The sequence below is a fragment of the Eschrichtius robustus genome, chromosome 19 (assembly GCF_028021215.1).
Source record: "Eschrichtius robustus isolate mEscRob2 chromosome 19, mEscRob2.pri, whole genome shotgun sequence".
NCBI classification, from domain to species: domain Eukaryota; kingdom Metazoa; phylum Chordata; class Mammalia; order Artiodactyla; family Eschrichtiidae; genus Eschrichtius; species Eschrichtius robustus.
This window is the reverse complement of record NC_090842.1, coordinates 11239453-11258539: the sequence shown is the minus strand read 5'-3', so window position 1 is coordinate 11258539 and position 19087 is coordinate 11239453. Positions and strand designations below refer to the sequence as shown.

Sequence of the window (19087 nt, the reverse complement as noted above, 5' to 3'; positions counted from 1 at the left end):
CTCACACCCTCACACATTTGCTTCAAGCTACACAGCTGATTTTCCACCCTTCTCCAAGCACCTTGTCATCTCAGGGCCTTTGCCCTGCTGTGTCGTCATCTGGGGTGCCCTTACCCCAGTCTCCTCGGACTGCAGGGCTGTTAAGGATGTCAGCTGCTCAGGAGGCTGGCCTGGGGGACCCAGTTCCAAAGGGCACCTTGCCACCCGCTAAGCATGTGTGGGTTAAACAAGCATTTGCTAAATGTCTGCTTGTGTACCAGGCACTATTGTAGGCCCCGGATTTTAAGTAGCAGGGTCAGGGAGGATCTCCTTGAAGTAGTGGTGCCTGAGCAGGGAGGTGAGGGGGCAGGTGAGGGAGTGAGCCCTGTAGGTGTCTGGGCGAAGGTGCACTGGGCAGAGGGGATGGCGCCTGCAAGGGCTGTGGAGGGGACTGAGTTTGTTGAGTGTCAGGAGCATCTGGAGGAGGCCAGTGGGATGGAGCAGAGTGGGGTGACGAGGCACGGGATAGAATGTTGGTCCTGGAAGGGGGACCCCTTCCAGGGCCCGAGAGCGGGCTCTTGTTCAACACTCGGAAATGAATTGTCCGAGGAGACACACGTGCTGACAAAGCAAGAGACTTTATTGGGAAGGGGCGCCTGGGTGCAGAGCAGCGGGGTAAGGGAACCCAGGAGAACTGCTCTGCCACATGGCTCACAGACTCAGGTTTTATGGTGATGGGGTTAGTTTCCGGGTTGTCTCTGGCCAATCATTCTGATTCAGGGTCCTTCCTGGTCTCCCTTTGACATTTCCCGAATTCTTCTGGTTGGCGGTAGCTTGTTAGTTCTGCATTCCTTACCAGGACCTCCTGTTGTAAGATAACTCCTACAAGTGGTTACTCTTGGGCCTGGCCAGGGCAGGCGGTTTCAGTCAGTGATTCCCTTAACAATATGAGAGACTTCCTGGGGACCCAGGCAAGATGGCCCTTGTCTGTCTAGTCTGCTCTTCTCAGAACAGGACGTGGCATATAGTAAACACTCAGTAAAATGTTAGCTATCACTAATTACTGTGATGATTTTTTACTATTCCCAATCCATCTGTGAAGGAAACTCAGATGCATGCATCACTTAGAATGGGGGCCTATAATCCATTAAGTATTTAATAAATCGTTCATATCATTTAGTATTATTATTACTATTATCATTATTCCCAGGCTACAGATGAGAAACACCAGGGTGTATATTTCTCTTAGAACAGAGAGTTTCATGCAAAAAGTATTCAATAAATGCTACCTATCGTTTATTATTCTCATTATTATTCTTGTTATTCCCAATCTAGAGATGAGGAAAATTGAGGCAGTGAAAGTATACAGTAAGTCCACGATAAATGCTGGGTCTCACCGTTGTTGCTATTATTATTCCAAGTCCACAGACAAGGCCCAGAAGGCTTTAATCCCTGTACCATGGCTCATACCAGGTCCAGCTGACCCCAGGCCTGGGTCCTGATCCCCTACCCCACTGACACTGCCTGCATGCCTTAGACCACTGTCCAGGGATCTTTAGGGAACTTAAATGTTCTCTATGTCACACAAATGGAGACAGCCTGGATATACAGTGTGATACACAAGGAGATGGTTGGTGCATAGGACTGCCTCTCCCAGACTGAACTCTCTGAAAGTGGAGACTGACCCGACCCAGCTTGTAGAATACTCACATCTCAAAAGGCACTGGGAAAGAATGCCAGTTCCACCACCAAGGGCTCTTGTTTCCTAAATTCAGAGGTTTTACAAATATCTGCAAGCCTTTTGAGATAATAGGGAATGTTTGGGGCTTGGTAAAAAGAATAGGTGCGCTTTGAATTGTTTCTAGAGCCACATGTCTGATCTAGTAAAGACCAGATTTGTAAGACAAGTACATTTTTTAATTCCTCAAAAGATTGGGGCCCACCTGAATAATATGGAGGTTGACCCACTCACCCAACTACATTATCCTCAATTTGCTTCTTTATATCAGGGAGAAGATTTTCCACTAAGATGGAAATCAAAAGATTCCTATGTTCTAGATTTAGAGCTATGTGTCTTTGGAATGTTATAGTAAATCCTTCCACAAAGGCTTCAGAATGTTTTTCCCCCCGGTGGGTACATAGTTTTATTTTAGGTTGAAGGAGAAAGCCTAAAAAAAAAGTTCTTATCAGGTTCTGAATATCAGTTTCCAACTTGGCCAACTTCTGACCAGAGAGCTACTTTTAAAAAGAATCCTTTCAGGTATCTTGTCAGGCTTCAGCCGAGAAAAACAGTAAATATTCCTGGCAGTATTGAACAACCGCTTGGATGTGTAGGGGTGGAAAATTTTCCGCCTTCTTCCCTTCTAAGTTCTTTGGCTGGTCTAATAATTAAATTGATATGAGAGATTAACAGGAGAAACTAAAATTTATGGAGCCCTGTAAAGATATGAAGGCTCAAAAGACAGCCAAGTAACAACATCCTATATAATACCTGAGCTAAGAAAAGGGTTAGGGGGTTTGTTGATACCAAGGGGAGGAAGGTCATTCACAGGAAGGCAGAGGAGATGTTCAGAAAACAAAGATTGCCTGGTTAGGCACATAAGTTTCTTAGGTGAAATTGAAACCACACACCTCAGATGTGACTCAGACCAGACCAGAACTCAGGCTGGGTCTTGAACCCATGGACTGAGACTTGAACCCACTGTCTTTTAATTGAAGTCGCACACCTGGTCTCAGGACTTAATGAAGCTCAAGTTCTTTATGTCTTATCGTAGAAAGAATTCTGTGAGAGGCAAAGTGATAGGTAAGAAGTGGATTTGTTTAGAGAGATACACATTCCACAGACAGAAAGCAGTCCATCTCAAAAGGCGAGAGTGGCCCTGAAATATGGGGTGGTTAGTTTTTGTGGTCTGGGTAATTTCATGGCTAACAAGTGGAAGGTTTATATTCCAATGATTTTGGGGAAAGAGCGGGGATTTCCAGGAATTGGGCCACCAACCACTTTTTGGCCTTTTATGGTCGGCCTCGGAATGGTCATGGCACCTGTGGGTGTGTCATTTAGCATATGCTAATGTATTACAGTGAGCTTATAATGAGGCTCAAGGTCCACTGGACATCAAATCTTCCACCATCTTGGGCCTAGTTGGTTCTAAACAGTTTATGTCATATCCTCAACAGCTATGTCATTCTTTTCAAGGTTGTGCCCTGCCGCCTTCCCTCCTGTTTCAAAATGATATCTCTGATAATAGTTTTCTTCCTGGTATAGCCCTTCTTTCCAATGTAAATTAGGCAGCTGAAGGGAAGGTAAAGAGCTTTTCCTGAATCTGCTGGGTTCTTGGTTGCCTTTAGCTCAAAAAATAATCCTCATGTGTAAGTGGCATATTTTGGGGTGGCAAAGCCCGCTCCCCTTCAGATGCAAGAGATACTCCCAGGGAGGGTGCAAAAGATACTACCCTCCCAAGACCCAAACCATTCCCAAAAGACAGCCGAGAGAGAAAGATGTGGACAGTTGCCTTGAAAGCTGGCAACAATCAGTAGAACTCTAGTTGCCAATGGAGTGCAACCTGCATTTCTTTCTGGCCACATTTTGGGACACCCAACCTGATAGTTCCAAAGCTAAGTTCTCAGGACACAAAATGAGACAAACAAAAAAGCAAAAGCTGTTCTGGGAGAGAAAGATTCAACAACCAATGGGTATTAACAAAATGAACGATAAAAATCATATGATCGTATCAATAGATGCAGAAAAAGCATTTGACAAAATTCAACATCCATTTATGATAAAAAAAAAAAAAAACCTCTCAACAGAGTGGGTATAGATGGAATGTACCTCAATATAATAAAGGCCATAGATGACAAGCCAACAGCTAAAATTATATTCAATGGTGAAAAAAAGCTGAAAGCTTTTCCCTTAAGATCAGGAACAAGACAAGGATGCCTACTCTAGACACTTTTATTCAACACAGTATTGGAAATCTTAGCTAGAGCAATTAGTCAGAAAAAAGAAATAAAAAGCATTGAAATTGGAAAGGAAGAGGTAAAACTGTCACTGTGAACAACATGATTTTGTATATGGAAAACCCTAAAGACTCCACCAGGAAACTGTTAGAACTAATAAACATATTTAGTAAAGTTGAGGTGTTAAAAAAATCAATATACAAAAACCTGTTGTGGGGACTTCCCTGGTGGTGCAGTGGTTAAGAATCTGCCTGCCAATGCAGGGGACATGAGTGTGAGCCCTGGTCCAGGAAGATCCCGGACTGTGGAGCAACTAAGCCCGTGCACCACAACTACTGAGCCTGCGCTCTAGAGCCTGCAAGCCACAACTACTGAGCCCACGTGCCACAGCTACTGAAATCCATGTGCCTAGAGCCTGTGCTCCACAACAAGAGAAGCCACCGCAATGAGAAGCCTGCGTACTGCAACGAAGAGTAGCCCCCACTCGCTGCAACTAGAGAAAGCCCGTGAACAGCAACGAAGACCCAATGCAGCCGAAAATAAAAAATAAATAAATTAAATAAATAAATTTTAAAAAACCCGTTGTGTTCTTATACACTAACAACAAACTATCAGAAAGAGAAATCAAGAAAATCTCATTTACAGTTGCATCAAAAAGAATAAAATACATAGGAATAAATTTAACCAAGGTGGTGAAAGATCTGTACACCGAAAACTGTTAAGACATTGATGAAAGAAACTGAAGAAGACATAAATAGATTGGAAAAATTAATATTGTAAAAATATCCATATTACCTAAAGCAATTTACAGATTCAGTGCAATCCCCATCAAAATCTCAGTGGCATTTTCACAGAAATAGAACAAATAATCCTAAAATTTGTATGGAACCTCAAAATATCTTGAATGGCCAAAGCAATACTGAGAAAGAAGAACAATGCCGGAGGCATCATGCTTCCTGATTTCAAACTATATTACAAGGCTACAGTCATCATGGGACTGGCATAAAAACAGACACATAGATCAATGGAATAAAATAAACAGCCCAGAAGTAGACCCAAGCATATATGGTCAATTAATTTATGACAAAGGAGGCAAGAATGTATCAAAACAATGGGGAAGAGACAGTCTTTTTAGTAAATTGTGTTGGGAAAACTGGACAGACACATACAAAAGAGAGAAACTGGACCACTATCTTACACCATACACAAAAATTAACTCAAAATGGATTTAAGGGCTTCCCTGGTGGCACAGTGGTTAAGAATCCACCTGCCAACACAGGGGACAGGGTTCGAGCCCTGGTCCAGGAAGATCCCACATGCCGTGTGGCAACTAAGCCCGTGTGCCACAACTACTGAGCCTGCACCTAGAGCCCGAGCTCTGCAACAAGAGAAGCCACCACAATGAGAAGCCCGTGCACTGCAATGAAGAGAAGCCCCGCTCACTGCAACTAGAGAAAGCCCGCACACAGCAACAAAGACCCAACGCAGCCAAAAAAAAAAAGGATTAAAGACATGAATGTAATACCAGAAACCATAAAACTCCTAGAAGAAAACATAGGCAGTAAGCCTCTTGACATTGCTCTTTGTGATATTTTTTTGGATCTGACTCCAAAGGCAGTGGCAACAAAAGCAAACATAAATGAATGCAACTACATCAAGCCAAAGAGATGCTGCACAGTGAAGGAAACCATCAACAACATAAAAAGGCAACCTACTGAATGGGAGAAGATATTTGTAAATCATATATCAGGTAAGGGGTGAATATCCAAAATAGATAAAGAGCTCATAAAACTCAATAACAAACAAACAATCCAATTAAAAAATGGGCAGAGGATCTGAATAGACATTTTTTCAAAGAAGACATTCAGATGGCCAACAGGCACATGAAGTGATGCTCAACATCACTAATCATCAGGGAGACATAAATCAAAACCACAATGAGATATGACCTCACACCTGTCAGAATGGTTATCCTAAAAGGAAAAGAAATAATAAGTGTTGGTGAGAATGTGGAGAAAAGGGAGCCTAGGTGGGAATGTAAATTTGTGCAGCCACTATGGAAACAGTATGGAGGTTCCTAAAGAAATTAAAAATAGAACTACCATATGATCCAGTAATTCCACTTCTGGATATTTATCTGAAGTAAATGAAACACTGATTTGAAAGGATATATGCCCCCCTATGTTCATTGCAGTATTATTCACAATAGCCAAGTTGTGGAGACAACCTAAGTGTCCATCAATAGATGTATGGAAAAGAAAATGTGAGATACAGACACACACACACACACACACACACACACACACACACACACACACACACACACACACACACACACACACACTGGAGTATTACTCAGCCATAAAAAAGAATGAACTCTTGCCATTTGTGACAATATGGATGGATCTTGATGATATTTTGCTAAGTGAAATAAATCAGACAAAGAAAGAAAAATACTGTAGAATTTCACTTTTATGTGGAATTTGAAAAACAAAACAAACAAATAAGAAATCATATATACAGAGAATAGATTATGATAGCCAAAGAGAACAGGGGTTGGAGGGGGGGGTGGGCAAAACCAGTGAAGGGGATAAAGAGGTACAAATTTCCAGTTTTAAAATTAAATAAGTCATGGGGATGTAACTAAATATCTAGTCATCAGCATGGTGACTATAGTTAGTAATACTGTATTGCAAATTTGAAAGTTGCTAAGAAGGAAAATCTTAAAAGTTCTCATCACAAGAAAAAAAATTTGTAACTTTGTATTGTGACAGATGGTAACTAGACTGTGGTGATCATTTCACAATGTATACAAACGTGGGCTCATTATGTCCTACACCTGAAACTAATACAATGTATGCCAGTTAAACTTCAGTTAAGGAAAAACAGGGAATTCCCTGGTGGTCCAGTGGTTAGGACTCAGCGCTTCCACTGCTGGGTCAGGGTTCAGTCCCTGGTCGGGGAACTAAGATCCCACAAGCTTTGCGGCATGGCCAAAAAAGAAAAAAAACAAAAACAAAAATAAAAAACCACGGTGGATCCCCAGAACCAAATTAATAAGAGTCTGAATTTGCAAAGAAAAGGACAATGTAAAATTGTACCTTCCTCTCTCAACCAGGCACCACAGATAGAGACCTGGGAGAAGTGACTGGTAAAAAGTCTCACCCTTTGCCAGCTTCCGCTAGCTTTCCCAGGATGCCGTCTGCGGGCCCTAGAGAGGAGGAAGAGTAATTTTTCTTCTCCCCTTTATAGTGAGTCCTTGGCTGAGACCCCTCTTTTTCTAGGGCATCTTGTAAATGGATAAGCTTACCGAAGTTAAAAGCTCTCCACTATGGCCTCTCCAATTCAAGATTATCTTTGATAAGTTTAACCTGCTAGTTCAGCCTTAAAACACAATTTTATTCACCTGAGGCCTCACGCTGGCTCCGCTCCGGCTCAAGTCAGATCCACTCTGACCCCAGACGTGAGCCTTTCTACGTCAGACCAGTCAGCCTTCAGCAGGTTTCCGGACCCAGGCCAGAAAAAGAAATGCTCAGATGGTCGGAAGGCTCATGAGGCAAGAGCTGCGGGTCCAGGATCCGGGACCGAGAGGACTTGCCCAGCACCTCCAGAGGCAGCGAGAAAACAGCCAGCTCCAGGGACTCAGCAGGTACCTTCCCTGGTTGCTCAGTGCTCCTGGGGGCTGTCGGGGGAGGGGGTCTCCTTAGGTTCCCTCTCTGACGCCTATTTATTTAAAAGATAAACCGAGGCATATTAAAAATTTTAAGAGCAAAAGTTGATTCGAATCAGGCAGCATCCAGTGTAGCAGATGGAAAGAAGCTCCAAGAAGCTGTACGAAATGAAAGAATTTTATAGGCAGAAGGGAGCGGGAACAAGGAAGTTTTATTAGTCAAAAAAGCCGGTTGGTTATTGCAAAGTTACTTTCCTTCAGGGGACTGCAGGGGCCCATCAGGCAGATTACCTGACTAGCGCCAGTCAGGGGCTTTCTGGTGGATTTATTTAAGATTCCATTTCTGGGAGAGCTGAAACTGTCTCGGTTTGGTGAGGCGGGGCTTAGCCTGAGTGACTCCATTTTGGGCCCACTGTCTTGTTTTTAACAACGGCTGGGGGCATTATCTTTATCTTTGTTAAAAAGATGGGGTGGAGGTGACATCGTGGGCACTTGAAATGGCAGATGCAACTTTTGTTTACATGTCATCCGTGTGCGCATGGGTTCCCAGTGTTTCTGCAGACCTTGTGAGAAATACAGCTGGTTGGTTTTTGCTTTATTTCTGCACCTGAAGTAAGTTCTTGTTAACCATCAATACTGAAAGTACTGCTTTCAGTTAAAAAGAAGCTCAAATCAAATGTTGTAACTCCTGTTGAAAGAAGCCTCAAAGATCCTCATGTGCCTGGGTGCATAAAAGCATCTCACTGAAAAGCTGGGCTCCACTGGGAGTGAAAATCTGTTACATTTGCCTCCTCATTTCCTTAGAAAATTTAGGACTATGGTGGGCAGCAGATGTATGTTATAAAGATGAACTTAAAAACTGTAATTATTATCTTTTGGCCTCTGGCCAACAGCAGTGTCTGGGAGCTGACTAGAGGTGTGAGCTAACTTCTTATTGCTAAACTGTAGAAGGTTTTTTTATACACTTTCCTAATGTGTTAGTGAAATAAATAAAAGGAAAAAAAAAAGTGGGAGGAAGAAGAGGGGGAAGGGGAGGGACAGGGAAGGAAGGACGGAAAATCTTGAGTTCTCATTACCAAAAGAAGGATTTATTCAGTAAACAGTGAACTTGCTAGATGGACCATGAAGGGGTCTTGTATTCCTCATGTTCAGTAAGCTCTTCAGGGGGACTTGGAAGAAGTTACAAAACCAGAGCAGGGTCAGAGATGTACCTGCATCCTGGGTTCTGAACTAGGAATTGGAAAGGAGCTCTGTTATCAAACATTCAGATACATGAATTTGAGGAAGAGTAGAGGTCAGGAAGAAGAACTTTAGACTTCATAGCACTTGTAAGTTTTTACAGAGCACTTTTTAACACTACAGACTTTCTATTTTAATAAAATGCTTTTATATATCCATGATCTCATTAAATTCTCAAAATAATAATGTAAATAAAAGAGGTAGATGTGGCACCAACGATGAGGTTCCCCTTGCAGTAGGAGGATTTCCAGTATGAGCCAGTGATCCAAGGCCATGTGGAATCCATCCTCTTGATTGGGGGTGGGACCTGTGACTATAGAGACAGATCCGGGGCGGGGCCTTCCCGTGGTGGTGAGAGTGTGGCTGACTTCCAGGGAGCGTGCTTATCCCCTGAGCTATTCAGGTGAGCACCTGGAAGGCCCTGGGTGCTTCCTGGTTAAAGAGTCAAAGCCTGAGAGGGATTCAACACAAGAGATAATCTTTCTCACTGTTTTAGAATCTCGAGGGGCCACATGACAAGGAATGAGGCTGCTTCCATCCCCTGAGGGCGACAGCCAGCAAGGAGGCTTCTCAGTTTCATTTGCATTTTTAATATTTTGTCCATCAGGTTCAGGAACATTTCTTGCAAAAGCCCTGCTGGTAAATATTTAAGGCTTTGCAGCCACGTACAGCCTGCCTCCATCAAATGTTTTATTCCTTGCTTTCTTTCTTGCTTTCATGCTTTTGCTCTTTCTCCCTCCCTCTTTTTCTTCCTTCCTCCTATACTTTACAAAGTTAAAAAAAAAAAAAAAAAAAATCACTCAGTTTAAGGACTAAACCAAAACAGATTCTGGGTGGTTTGCTAGTTCCTGGTCTTAGATAATCAACAGAACAATAAATTAAGGCCTGAATTGCAGTCTTTGCCAATTTCTGTAGTGTAAACACACTGACATGATGGATTTCAAGCTGCAACATGAAGGCTCTTTACTGTCTGCAGGCCTGCAGGGGCGCATGGTGATGCAGTGTGCCCCCATAGAGACACTACGAGTAAATAACCACAAAACAGGGGTAACAGTGAAATGTTGTGCTGTAATTAGGAAGGGTTGAGATCTGAGCATCTGCTGCCCTTGTTTTTTTTAACATAATTTGTGAATTTCTATAATTTTTAACAAAGGCTGTGTTTAACAACCAGCTCCTGTGGTTCCTGAAAAGTAGACAGCTGGCTCTCATAGGCTGGTTCTGACCATCCCCAGCGCAGCACTGCTTGTGCCCTTAGGAGAGAGAGGTCTGTGTTTCACCCGTTTCCCCCTTGTCAGCTGGGATGTGACCCCAGCCGGTGTGATTATGGGCCTCCTTTCACCCTGCAGACACAGCTACATCATCAGTGATGGGAGAATAAGAAAGCAGCGCGAGTTCCTAGCCCCGTGGAGCTGCCACGTCAGGCGTGGGTGTCTCAGGAGCCTACTATGAGGCACAGGGGAAATCACTTCTACCTTGTTTAAGCTTCTCCTGTTTTGGGTTTGTTACAACCATCGGCTGTATATTCTAACCTGACGTTAGAATTCCCTTGTTTGAGTGAGGAAACTGATGCTTAGGTAAAACTACGTTCCTGACGTTAGAGGGCTGAAAGTGTCTTACTCAGCATTTAAACCACATCTTTTAACTCCAGGTCCACTGTGGTTTCCATGACATCGTGTTGCAAATGAAATCAGTCATTAGTCCATACAGGCCCCCAGCTGGGGATTTAACAGACATAAGGCTGCTCTTGACTGACTAGTGGTCTTGTCTCCGGAAATCTTTTACTAGTAAGTAAGTGGTAGTTTGGAGAAGGCGCCCCGTGAAGGGGTGGGAGCAGGGCCCCCAGCCTGAGCAGTCAGGGAGGAGGACAGAGGTGGCAGCGGTGCCCTCTCATGTCTGAAGCTTTATTGAACACAAACAAGGAACTCGTTCCTGTGCTGCATGTTACAGGGATTAGAGAAATCGAGGGAAAAGGAATCTAGTATCCAAATATTTGCATATCCCACGTGTATTAGCTTTAATGTCCTCTTATTAACATGCTTAAAAAGGACCACTTTTGATGACGATAGTCTTACAAGACCACGTGTGCCCCAGTACCTGATTCATGCATAGCTAAGTTCTTGTGAAACAAATACATGTTAAAATATTAATATTAGTATTTTCTTATGCAATTAGACAGTTGAAAACATTGTGATGTCTCATTTAGCATGGCTTTTCCTTGAATGAATGCTCTATACTTGTTATGGGTGTAGGACTATGTTTATACATCAAAGGCAATAGTGATCTTTTCCCTCAAAATAACTATTTTCCGACATTAAAAATGTCTATGTCCTTTTTATATTTTGTCTTGGTCAGCCTAAACTAATCCTTAATCTCAGGGTAGATTATTTTCACTGTTGCTTCTCTAAACTCACACTAGCTGAAGACAAGTGGTTTCAGGATTCCCATTATTAAATGGGAATCCATTAGTATGATTGTATTCTGCTCACTCTGTTGGAAGGGCAGGTGGCTGTATATTCCAGTAACATACATTCTGGCATCCAGAGCTTTCTATTTCCCCTTTTAGGAGAATTTATTTACTTCAGAGCTTTACTGTGTTGACACTTCATTTGTCAGAGTCTTCCCAGGTTAAACCTGTGTGGGTCACGTTTCTCTTGGCGTCACTGGGTCTTGGGCTTTTGGCTACTTGTTGATGGAGCGAGTCCCAGCCTTTGTTGCCACCTCCAAACCGTGGCCACTGCCCCATCATCTAATAGCACAGGCTCTCTCGTCCTCCCCCCGGGGTGAGTGCTGGCATCTGGAAGGACTCTTGTGTCACCACTGGATGGAGACACACAAGCTCCAGGCAGCCCTGACCTGATGGACCCCCTGAGGCTCTGATTCCTCCCACAGCTTCTGGGCAAGAATGAAGTGCCGTGGTCCAGAGCGTGCCGTGTGGCTTCACCTGTGAATGTCTGAAACGCTCGGGTGATGCAAGCTGGCAATGAGGAGTTAACGCCTAGTGGGCCAGACTTTGACCAGTGAGAGACAGCAGATGACAGGGAGCTGGAGATACTTGTCCTCTCTTTGTCCTCTGATGCTATACACAGTCCAGAGATGTCCTATGTGTCTGGCCCACCAGCTGTTTCTCTTTGGGAAGCAGTGGCCACCTGAGTAATGCACGACTTCATCTCTGCTTCCAGATATTCCCTGCCTCTCTCGTCTTTCCTCTCTCTCTCTCCCTCCCTCTCTCTCTCTCTCTCTCTCTCCCTCTCTCTCCCTCTCTCTCTCTCTCCCTCTCCCTCTCTCCCTCCCTCCCTCCCTCCCTCTCTCTCTCTCTCTCTTTCTCTCCCTCCCTCTCTCTCCCTCCCTCTCTCCCTCTCTCCCTCTCTCCCTCTCTCCCTCTCTCCCTCTCTCCCTCTCTCCCTCTCTCCCTCTCTCCCTCTCTCTCTCTCTCTCTCTCTCTCTCTCTCCCCCCCCACCCCCCCTCCCTCCCCTGGGAATTACATCTCCCCTTAAAACATTAGCACTCTTAAAAAAAATTTTTTTTTAAATATTTGAGCCTTGATTTGTGTATTATAAGGCATCTGAACAAAGACAACAGAGGATCATTGGCAAATAATCTCCCAGTTTTCCTTGTGAACATGGCACAAGGTAAAAATAAAAAGTCAATCCTTAGGTGATTTCAATTTACAACATGCTGACATTGATAGTTGGAACCCACATGGAAGAGCAGAAATAAAAATACAAGCAAGCGTTATGAGAGATTACCTAACAAAATGAATCACGTGTGTTAAATAACACATCAGGGGAATCAAGTTGCCTCTGCATACATATTTATAAAGTTGGATCATGAGTACAAAGTATGTGTTGGAAAACAGGACAAATTATTGCATAAGCTCTGGTTACAGAGAAGAATCAGCCACTGAAAATAACAATAGTCGAATCTGTGTTTCTGCTTATGAAATAGTCACACTGAAATCTCCTTATCAAGTGCCAGTCAAGCAGGAACATTCTCGCTCCTCTGTGGGAATCAGTGAAGACCACCCAAATGAGAATAAGCAGAAGCTGTTTATGCAGAATTTACTATAGAAAGGGTGTCTGCCACCATCACTTGCTTTTGACAGAGACTCAAAGGCAGGCAGGGGAGAAGAAGGCTTTATAGTGCCAAGAAAAAAAAAAAAGGCGTCAGATGTACCCTGATTGGAGGCTGTTGGGTGGGGAAGCTGTGATTGGGTGAACTGCAAGAAGGGCATCCATGTGGTTGGTTAGGGGGCGTGTTCTCCTGTTGCTTGGTAAAAGCTGTCTCCTGTTAGTCCTAAGTTGGACGTAAGTGCAAGAGTTAGGGAACCTGTCAGTTGTTAATCAAGTCCTGGTCGTTTTGGGACAGTTGCTAAAGGAGTTGCTGTTTGGCTTCCTGGATGGGTTGCTATAGATTTTAGGTATCATGGGTTGGTGTCTTGAAGACTGTAGTTGCCGCAGATTTGGGTCAGTTCTACTTTCATATGTGTTCTGGCCGTTGTCCATTTGTATATTCATTCTCTCAATTCCAAGCACAATAAAGTAGTCATGAAAGAAATGGTATTGCATTTAAGTGCTATTAATAATGAACTGATTCTAAATATTAAGCTTGGGCTATAATCTAGTCTTAATTGTTATTTAGCTGTAGAGTTAAGTCCTAGATTTTTGCCGAAAATGAGTTTCAGGAAAAAGTAATCTTGGTAGGATTTTAAATAAAAAGGAAAAGATGAGTGAGACTGGAGAGGTGAGGTAAAAAGATGAGAAGATTGCAGGGAATACATTCCATCCTCTAGAGTATAATGGCTGCATGATTTCCGGAAAGAGGGACAGGCTCAGTCTGAAAAAGAAAACATTTAAGAGATGGAGTGCTGTGGTCCGTTGGCAAGTCTCACTGCATTCACAGTATTTAAACTCTCCAAATAATATAATGTGATTTTCCTCTTTCTTAGCCCTAGAAAAGTTTCTGTTCATGGTTTTGTTGTGTCAGGTTCAGAGAGTCAGAAATAAGTGAAACAATATAAATCACTTCTGGGGTTGGGTTTGTTAAAAAGGCAGTGAATGATTTTTCAATTGTTCCATCCAACAGGTGATCAACTAAATGGATATAAACATGATTTTTCACCCTCAGTGAGTGTAATTAAACTATTTTGAATAAAAATATAAGAAGATAAACTTAGGTCTGGAGAGAATTTTAGAAGGAGCCTCTATACTTCAAATAAAACCAACCATAACATTAACTAATTTCAAATGGAAATTAATCACTACTTTCCATTTACAGCTAATCTAAGCACTATAAATGATTCTGATTCCTCACAACTTTCAGATTCACTCTAGAAAAGTCTACATGACATGTTTCAAGAGACACTGGAATGAAAGGGCATTTGGCTTCATGAAGAAAGTGGATTTTATTAGGAAATAAAATTTTTTTCCTGTAAGTGATGGTGTACTAGCTTCCTAGGGCTGATGTGACAAAATAACACAAACTGGGTGTCTGAAAGCAACAGAAATGTCTTCATTCATAGTTCTGGAGGCTGGAGGTCTGAAATCAAGGGGTTAGCAGGGTTAGTGTCTGCAGGAGGCCCTGAGGGAAACTGTCTCGTGCTTCTCTCCTCGCTTCTGGCGGTTGTAACAAATCCTTGGAGTGTCTTGGCTTGTGGACACATCACTGCAATCTCCACCTCCATCTCCATCGTCCTCTTCCCTGTGCCTCTGTGCGTCCTTTTCTCTTCTTCTAAGGACACTCTCATTGGATTTAGAACCCACTCAAATTCAGCATGATCTTACTTTAGCCCTTAACTAATCAAATCTGCAACGACCCTATTTCCAAATAAGGTAACACTCAGATGTTCTGGATTTTGGGAGCACAGTAGTGAACCCACTACAGATGGGGAAAAAATCTTAGAAAAAGAGCCAAGCGAGGCTCAGGAAGGTTTTTAGTTCAAATTCTGGCTCTTTGCCTAACTGGAAAGATGACTATTATAAACCAATCTTACAAAATTCTATGTCTAGACTTCTTTGTTACCAAATGTGGGGTCCCACCGCTCGCCGCTTACAAAATCAGTACTCTCACATGGTAGAAAGGAAAGGCGCCTTTAAGCAGAATGCCAACAATCTGGGGAGATGGTGGACTCAGCTTCCCCCCCAAAACCACCTCCGAAGATTCTGCTCAGCCGTGAAAATTTTGAAAGGGAAACAGAAGTAATCTCAGTTAATCCTTGAGGTAGGAGGTCAGAGTCGTCGCCATCCCCCACTGTGTGCAGGCTCCTCAACTTCTTGTGATCTTCCTCTAGATGTGATCCTGTTCACACAGTTGTTTGTTCAGCAGATTACTGAAGAAGGGGAAGCTAAGGAAGAGATCTGGTCATCTGTTAATTACTTATTCTTCATTTCTACTTCTTTGATCTATGGAAAGAACCGACAAGTTAGGCAAGGTACTGTGTGATTAAAAGATTTGAAATGTGTGCTTGGGTCGGAGATAAGAGAGCATGGGGGTGCCGGGCTTAAAAGTGAGATAGAATAGAGCTTTGCTGAAGTGACAAGAAAAGGGGCTTCCTGCTCAGGGCGGTTTCCTGTAAAGACCTGCTTATATCTTCACGTGTAATGTATAAATAATACTGATTTATCTATCAAAAAGTGTGGTTTAGAGCTTTGAATGAAATACTAATTATAAAAGTTAGTTGGTTGCTTGATTTTTGAATTGTTTCCTATCACTGGCTTAATTCCTTCCACCTTCAAATTGGTTTGCAATTTTAGAACTAGATTTTTTACAAATTTAAGCATGTCTTCAAATCCATATGGCTGCTGTAGGCATTGTTAAAGACTATTAAAGCAGATGGTAAATGATTTTTATTAGAAATATTTTAAAGAGATAAGTATCAGCAAGTTTCTCTTCAAAACCCTTGGTGATTGTAAGTCAATATTCAAAAGCTTATTTAGGAATAGTGAAGTATTACCATCCATCCTCCCCAGAGACCCTAAAACATATGTACATTGTAGACTTTCAGGTTCAACAATTCTAACCTAAGTCATAATATTATGCTGTTTTAATACTATCCAGAGTTTGTTACATCCCAAATCTCAGAAATGAGGAATTAAATTATGCATTTTTAACTTTTGAATCAATAGAGAATTTTAGTATACACTAAAAATAGTCAAAAAAGAACAGCAAAAACGTGGACAGATACTTTTGAAGAAAGAAAATCAACAACCTCTCTGGTGATAGCAACCCTACAAAACACCAGCAAGACATCAGGATGGCCATGATAGAAACAAAACTGGGAAAAAGTTTTATCTGAAGCAAGGAAAACAGAAGAAATGATATTTCCAAGTGTAGTAGCTTCTTCTTCACAGACAACTCAAAGGGAGATGTAACTTTAGTCATCTGTGGGATGACTCATTTAACAGACCAATTTAACAGAATATTTTACATTAAAAAATTATAAAGATTCCACAAATAATTTACAGCCAATACAAATTCATAGAACTATTGCTGTGGCCTGTACTTTCAATATCCTCACTGATTATTTCAGCTGAGCTTCAAAATGAAAACAAATAGACATTAATTAAAAATGACTCAATGATTTAAAAATCTATGACTTGCCATTTCAGCTATCTAAAATTAACATCTAGGCTATTACACTGGGGGAGCAATTATGAATGTTTGAGTATGAAATGCACACAGGAGGCTGCAGGGATATATTTTTATATCAATTTAATTGATACCAATAAAACACAGTGAGGAGAGAAGACATTTATCTTCCACATGTAGAGTAATTCTAGTATTTTGTGTCATTTCTTGATGGACGAAACAATCATTGCTTATCATCAATCCAGGAGAAGCCACCCATTCCTGACGGTGCCAGCACAGGAGCACAAAATATAGAAAGTTGAGAGTCCGGGGTGAGAACATCTTCCCATCTACCTGGGCAAATTTCATCGCTGGAAATTGTGGGAAAGAGAGAAATTCCAGTTATTGACAGGAAACACGAGAACATGGACACATTTAAAAGTATTGAGGCTGTTTGCAGGCTTGTCTCTGTCTTCAGATGCTGGTTTCTCTCTGTTTTCTGGGTGTTATTGTGGAAACCTGGCAACACAGAAACTAGTAATTCTGTTTGTTTCATATAGTGTAATTCTTGAAAGAATTTTGTGAGGGAACTTTAAATTTAGTATTTTTAAAATATAAAATAGACAGTGAAAATAGAAACTCATAGGGGAAGCAAAGAAATAACAAAACACAGATGACAGAAAATAACAAGATTGAAAAAAAGGAAAGGGGAAAGGAAAATGAAGAAATGATTCACAAAAGAAGATAAAAATGAGAAATTAAACTTAATCGTGAATAATCAAATATATTCCAATTACTATAGTAGGAGTAATAACTTCACTACCATTTTTTAACACTTCTCTATTGTTGTTCTGTGACTTCATATGGATTAACTATTTGACTCCTGACTATGGTCCTAGAGGTAGCTGCAGTTATTATTCTTATTAAAAGTATTTAATAAGAAAATACTCAGGGTTGCAGAGGGTGCAGTGCATTCATGATTGCTCATGGAAAGTTGAACAGACGTTTTGGGATGCATTTTGGCTATAGACCTTGAGAAACTTAAGAATAATTGGCCAGTTAATTTTCAGTTAAATCCACTCTCCTCAGGAGGCAATATTTAATATAATAATGCATCTGTAACTTGCAAATGTTTAAATTAATAGAGCATAACAGCAAGTCAGAATGTTATGCAGGCTTAAAAAATATCATGGAGCTTAAGAACAAACTTGTGAAAATGGGTGTAGTATAATAACCGAAAAAAGTAGGATGCAAATTGTATGTACCTTATGATTCTTGTTTTGTAAATGGAATTGCATATAATCATAGAAAAAAAGACAAGGAAGAAATATAGCAGGATATTTTTTCTCTAGATGGTGAAATATGGTGAATTTTATACCTTTCATAATTTCCAAAGTTTCTACAATTAAACAAACAAAAATCAGGGGTGGTAGATTGAGTGCATCTCTGGTCCTGGACCCAGACCTTTCCTTCGTGCCCTCCCACAGTGATTCTGGCCTCAGATGACTTGCTTTAGCCAATGGGACAGTAACGTTGGATGCTTGCACTTCGGTGCTGTCTCTCCTGTGATCACCGTGAGAGGGTTCCCTGGTGGGGATTTGGAGGGAACCTGCGGGAGAGCTCATTCATCCCCGCCCAGGCCAGCCTCCATCCACGGGCTTCCAGCCAACAAGCCGGCTTCTACAGACACGTGAGCAGCTCAGCAGGCAAGCCTCACCCAGATCGGCAGAACTGCCACTGCCCCCTGGGCACATGGGGATTAACACACGGCTGCTATTTACCCCCTTCGCCCACTAAGATTGGGGGTAGTTTGTTGTAGGGCCAGTTAACTTACATAGGAGGCCATTTAGGGTCCAGAGCTTTACTGAGCAGCAAACCCAGGTGTATACGCATTCGTCCATGAAGACTTATGCAGGGGCTTCCATTGCCCATTCTCTGAATCACCCTGTGTTCCCAACCTGGCTTTATATCCTCCATGTATTTAACTAGCCGCCTCCACGCCTCTTTTCCTAATTACCACATCTGTGATCAGATTCTTTCTCAAGGCAGCCCCAGCTTCCTCTGACGACCTGGGCTGGGAGGCGGGAGCTGGCTGAACAGGGTCATAGGCAGAGGAGGGGCAGTCAGGCCTGCGGCACGAAGCCCGATGGGCGATGGCGATAATTAATGTGTCAGTGGCGTCATCAGGTGTGTTGGAGGGAGCACACGGCTGTGACACGTGGGAGAAAGCGACAGTGGTCCCATCTGCCCTGGCTCCGCCCTCTGACCCCTCACAAGCTACAGCGCGTGGCTGAGTCTCATGGCCTTTTTTAAGCAAAGGTAGGCTGGTTTGCATCTGCTTGGAGGGAAACATTGCCGAGTCAAATAAATTCTCCCCAGGGCCTCTTCGGAGCAAGCCCATTAGGTGCCCTGGGCCTGGGGGTGAATTTTGACCTTTCCAAATTTCCCCTTCACAACGGAATAGCAGTGGTTCTCATCAGTACATCAAGAAGCAGTGAAATCCCAGGCGGTCCAGATTGCTCCCTCGGGACCGATTAGCTCGACAGAAGGCGTATGTGTGTGCACGCAGAGCGGCCCAGCCAAACTGATTTGGTGAGAGTGTGGTCCGGCCTTGTGCCCCCGGCATGTCGTTCACCCGTGGCTACAGGGCTGCTTTCACAGGGACTTTCTGTGCTCAG

General features: G+C 42.5%; 1 long non-coding RNA gene across 1 annotated transcript in view; it reads left to right on the top strand.

The window, feature by feature from the left end:
- The first annotated feature begins 7426 nt into the window (after positions 1 to 7426).
- Positions 7427 to 19087, top strand: part of LOC137752564 (uncharacterized) — a 79277-nt gene continuing 67616 nt past the window's right edge. The window contains exon 1 of the long non-coding RNA XR_011071197.1: positions 7427 to 7585. This is a non-coding gene — a long non-coding RNA (uncharacterized lncRNA). The remainder of the gene's footprint in view (positions 7586 to 19087) is intronic.